Below are 5,806 nucleotides of genomic sequence, written 5' to 3'. Positions count from 1 at the left end.
ATTTCTGTTCTATAGTAGAAAAAAAACAGTCTTTTAATTTTCAGGTAACTCATTTTAAACTCAATCTCTGAATTGTTCTCTTTCTACTTTTTTTCCCCATGTCTCTGATGTCATCACTTTTTGCATCTGCTATGGGCTCATGAATCCCTGACTGCACTCCAGCTCTTTTTTTTTTTTTTTTTTTTTTTGCGGTATGCGGGCCTCTCACTGTTGTGGCCTCTTCCGTTGTGGAGCACAGGCTCAGCGGCCATGGCTCACGGGCCTAGCTGCTCCACGGCATGTGGGATCTTCCCAGACAGGGGCACGAACCTGTGTCCCCTGCATCAGCAGGCAGACTCTCAACCACTGCGCCACCAGGGAAGCCCTGCACTCCAGCTCTCAATTCTCAGTTGTCTTCTGGGCCCCTTCTGGGGAAAGGTTGGGAAATTTTTAAATCTCTTCCAAGGTCTGAGATGGGTTGGTCTTGCTATGCTATTACTAATCTATAGCAGTCTACCTATGTTGATGCAGGGCACTTTGCATGGCTGTCTTCTCTCTGAATTCCAGGCAAAAGTGTGGTACAAGCCCTTTCTGTATTCACATTCCCAAGCCTATTCTATCCAATACCCTGTCAATGGGTCAAACCTGCAGAAAAGGGCATCCAGAAGTCAGACCCCAACATTAACATCTATTTTCTTGTTCTTCATTTCCAATCCTCTGTAGGAAATATTCTTATCTTCCTTGTGTACAGTGAGAAAACAACTGTTAGGTTGAATTCTCCTCCTCCTACCTTACTGTATAAACTTTAGACTCTGAGTTCACCAGGAATTTTTGGAAGAATCTGGATCTAACAGTGAAAAGTTAAGGCTTCCAAGATTTATGGGCCTTTTGCTTCTACAGCTTTATAAAAGTGTCACTTAAAGACTGAGTGACTTCCTCGTTCTGAGCTTTATCTATGTTGACAAATTGGGCAGAGCATGTAGGAAGTTATTGCTCTTGTCCATTTGATGGTGCATCTGCTTTAGGATGCTGTGGACTGTAAAGAGAAGAAGACTCAACTCACATTAGATTAAACCATGGAGACATATTGTTTATACCACAGAAGGCTGGAGCTGAGCAGTATCAGGGAAGGTTTGGTGGTCCAACAAGGCCATAGGGGACCTCTTGACCATTTTTATCATGCTGCCAAAGTCTCCTCTCATGATTACAAGATGGCTGCCATCCCTAGTCATCATATTTTCACAGGTCAGTGTCCAAAACAAAAAGCAAGGATGGTAATGGGGGAAAAAGGGTGGGGGTTGGTGGAGGAGGGCATTCTTCTTTAAAGACAACATTTTGATTGATAGTTGATGGTTAAAAAAATAGATGTCAATCTGCTGGTTCTCAGGAACAACTTTATGCCTTATGTCAAGACATTGGTAATGTTTTTTTTTTTTAAGTTTAGCTACTTGTGTGATAGAAAGACAGAAACTGATTATTACAGAAGTATAAAACAAAGCAGGGCATCCTCTTATGTTGGCTTGGATTTTTTTGCATGTTTTTGGCATATATTTTTGTATATAATTTGGATATAGTATTGATATTGGAACTGACCTATACTTGGAGGATTCGGGAATAAGATTAACTGGTTCAAATCCCAGCTCCTGCACTCATTGCTGTGTGATCTTGGGAGTTACTTAACCCATCTGTGACTCAGTTTCTTAATAAGTAAAATGAAGATAGTAATAGTAATGCATTTTACGTGTCATGCATTTTAGAATAGGCAGTGTGTGGAACACAGTAGGTGCTCGATAAATGTTATTAGTAGTAATTGCTCAACTTAATTTGTAAATATGTTTTACTCTGTCAATCCCCATTTAGTGACAGTCTCACTTGCAATGAACCTTGATGTGATCTGGCTGCAAAGGGAGAAACCTGCATTTATGGAAAGTCTGTGTTGCACCAAGTAATATCCTCTCTATAACTACTTATTAAAAACTTAGGCTGCACTGGCAACTGTGCCAGGTGGTTTGTATATGTTATTTATTATCTCCATTTTGCTGATGGGGAAACTGAAGCTCAAGAAGAGTTTTAAAGTTTACCTAAATCACATTCACCTAGCTAGCTATGAGATAAAATTCCAACTGAGGTATGTGCGATATCAAAACTCAAATTATTTTCGCAAGGACATCACAGAAAACATTGTGTGCTGGGGTTAGGCAGTCTGGGTACTGTTCTGAGCACCAGTCCTTAATAACTCCACAATGTAGTGAAATTACTTAATCTCTCTTAAACTATTTATAAAAATGGATATAATATTATTGTCCTGCTTGTTCCAGAATTGATATAAGGATTAAATGAGGTAATAAATGTGAAAGTGGTATAGGAGCACTCTAGTGCTAGACAATTGAATGACGTTTGAGTGAATGAAATAAAGATATCATCATTATCATCATCATCGTGGATAAATATAAGGAGTAAAATGAGAAAATTTCAAGAGAAACAGGAAATCAAGTATGAGCCTTGTACAGGGCATGTCCCATCTCAGGTCCACAGTACCATTCAGCAAGTTAAAAGATGGAGGAATTAATATATAACGTAGATCAGGACATAAAGGGAATTGTGTGGAAAGGAAGACAAGGAAGACTTGAAAGAAATAAACATCATTGACTTAGAAAATAATTTACCCATAATTTGGATGAAATTAATTTCTCTACACAGTTGACACTTGATTATCCACCTGAGTTAAAGCTTCAGGTGAAAAAAATTAATTTTATTTTGTGAATCAAAAGATGGAATGTATTTTAAGAAGTAACACATGCGTGCTTGCTTCAGCAGCACATATACTGGAAGTAACACATGCCGACAATTCATTTGAGCTGCTTGGAATGTTTTGAAAAATTAAAAATTTGTAAACAGAGAACACACTCATGTGTCTGTTATAGTTAAAGACCGTATGTTGCCTGGATAAGAATTCATTCTTCTCCTCATTGTTTTTCAGTTATTTGCTTGCAATGGGACTCTAATCATTAACCATTTGTGACCATTCTCTAGATCCGTATTGCCTCAAGTTGCTCATTACAATGAAAATATCTTTTGGAAGAGAATAAATCAAATAGTACATATATATATTTGTCATCTATTTAAAAACATTTAGGAATTGAAAGGGTACCTTATGCCCTCATAATTGTATCGGAACCATGGCGTCCTCTTTACTTTAAGGTTGTACTGTCTGATCTCTAAGATCTTTTCTGCTCTGGAGCAGAAAGAGTTAGCAGGGAGAACATTACCTCTTTCACACACATGGAAATAGTGCTGATCGTACACGCACTATGCTAACTTATTAATAGAGGATACATATAGGAAGATATATATTTTTTCCAATTCATAACTCCAGCTTTTTGGGATTCTCTCAACTGAGCCAGATGGCGAATGAGGACTCTAATCAGGTCTAGAATTTAAAAGAGAAAGAGAATGTAACTACATCTTGGAGATAGATTATCTACTTTGCTTCTAAGAAGCTCCTGCCAAGAAAACTTCAACCAAGAAACAATTTATATAATTTAAGATTTAAAGGAAAGAAACAGTTGTAGTTGTGTTTTTCTTTGTCTGCATAAAGTTTTTTGAAGTGGAAACAAACAGTGCCTGATCAAAGTTTTAAATATTTGGCCAGGAATATGACCAGGCCACAGATACTTTCAGTTCTGTTAGAACAGTGATTACAATACAGCATCCTAAAGTGTGTTATTATGACTGTCATCAGCCTCCTGGCTGTAGGGCTAAGGGGTCTTTCACATGGAACTCAATGAATCGACAGAGAACTGTTTATTATAGTGACTCACACGAGACCCAAGTAAACAGTGGCGGCTCCTGGATGGAGCCAGCCCAATATTTCCTTTAACTTCCTTCAACCTGTTTAGATGCAATAATCTGGCACCTTCCTTCAGGGTCTTTGAGCCTGTGTTCCAATCACTCTCCTTTCAGTCCTTTAATTTTTACCTCTGCCAAACAAAGGGAGTGGCAAATAACAATTTTCTTTACACAATTGGAGGCAAAATGTGCTTTTTATTTTCCCTGAGGTTTTATGAGCTAGGGGACGGAGAAACAAGATGTCAACTCAATGTATAATTGTGAGAAGACAAAATAGTCATGTTTTTACAATTTTGTGTTTCTAGCATATTTAGAAGACCTAAAAGTTTACAGAAAGAAGGAATAAGCACAGACTCAAGAAGAATCTGGGGTATCATGAGCATGTGAATTAATATGAGAACCATACAAGACATACTTAAATACAAAAATATATATGCTCATATAGTAACCATGAATTCCATGATTAGAGTCAATGCTCCTCCAAGGGAATTACGTACACTATTGTATTTTACCTTAATAACAACTCTATGAGGTGGCTATTAGAAGGAAACCAATGACCAGGGAGATTAAACAATTGTTTCCAAGATGCAAGGATACATTTTCAGTAGTAAATGGAGCAACAGGTTTCAAACCCAGCTTTGTCTGACATTAAAGTTCCTGTTGTGAATGATGCCTTATGACAACAGAGCATTTGCAGAAATGTTGCTTTCTCCTCTCTGTTTGCTGCCCTTACCTTTCCTTGCTTTTTGTGATCCATTGGACTGCAAGCTTGGTGAGGCCATGGATTGCATCTAACATATTTAAATAATGCCTCCCAACACCAAGAACAGTGCTTACCACAGAGCACGTGCTTGGTTGTATTTGTTGAATGAACGAATGAAAGACCCAGTGAATAGCTGAGCTTCCTTGATGACTTTGAATTGAAAAGCATCTCAGAAGGCTTGAACTCTGAATGTGAAGACAAACTTTTTAACCAATTAATTTCATGTATATTTTCCTTTTCTGTATGTACAAGAGTGATATATGATAAAGATCGGAATAAACTTAAAACAGCTTTTTAGAACAACTTTCTGATTCATTAGAAAGCTTCATGTGTGGTTTAATTAGCAGTGTTGTTGTTTTTATAATTTCTTAGTGGTACATACAACAATGTTGTCTCTTTCAATTCATTGACTCTTAGAGTCTATGACTTACTATCTACACAGTAGCCAGGAGAATTTTTTTTCTTAACTTAAATCAACTATTTTCTCTCTCTTGGTCATCCCCTCTAAGTAGTTTCTCATTTCACTTGGAGTGCATTGCAGAGTCCTTACCATGGCTGATGCAGCCTTGTGTGACCTGCTCCCTCTCTGGCCTCATCTTCCTGCCTGACTCCAAGCCAGCACCTTTCCAGCATCGCTGGCCTTTTTGCTTTTCTCTGTCAACATGCTAGACATGCTTTTGCTTCAGCATCTTTACACTTGCTCTTCCTTCGACCTGGTATTGCTTTGTTCACAGATGTTCCTAAGATGCATATCATTCTGATCTCTGTCCAACCGTTATATTTTCAGAGTCCTTCTGGATCACTCTCTAGATCCCTGCTACTATCTTTTCATACTGCTGTATTATTCTCTACAGGACTTATTATCCCCTGACCTTCTGTCACGTATTTGTGCATTATCTGCCTCGCTCCTGCCTTTCCCTCTCAGCGCCCACTGGAATGGCAGTTCCAGCAGAGACTTGATCTGCTTTGCTCACTGTTGTATCTCTAGCGTGTTGAACAATGTCCAACACGGTAAGTTATAAGCAAACACTTGCTGAATTAGTTAGTGAGTGGATGAATACATGGATGAATAAGGCTCTCTAAGACCAACACGAGTCGGTGGGAATGCATGATAAAAGGTCAGGATACGATGCACCACCGTATTGTTGGAGGTGGGGGAGGGCATATCATTTCGAAGGCCTGAGAGTGAATATAGTTTGTACCTGAGGGAGGGCT

The sequence above is a fragment of the Mesoplodon mirus genome (genome assembly GCF_964341445.2).
Source record: "Mesoplodon mirus genome assembly, chromosome: 9".
NCBI classification, from domain to species: Eukaryota; Metazoa; Chordata; class Mammalia; order Artiodactyla; family Ziphiidae; genus Mesoplodon; species Mesoplodon mirus.
The sequence above is the reverse complement of the archived record's forward strand: the minus strand, read 5'-3'. Positions refer to the sequence as shown.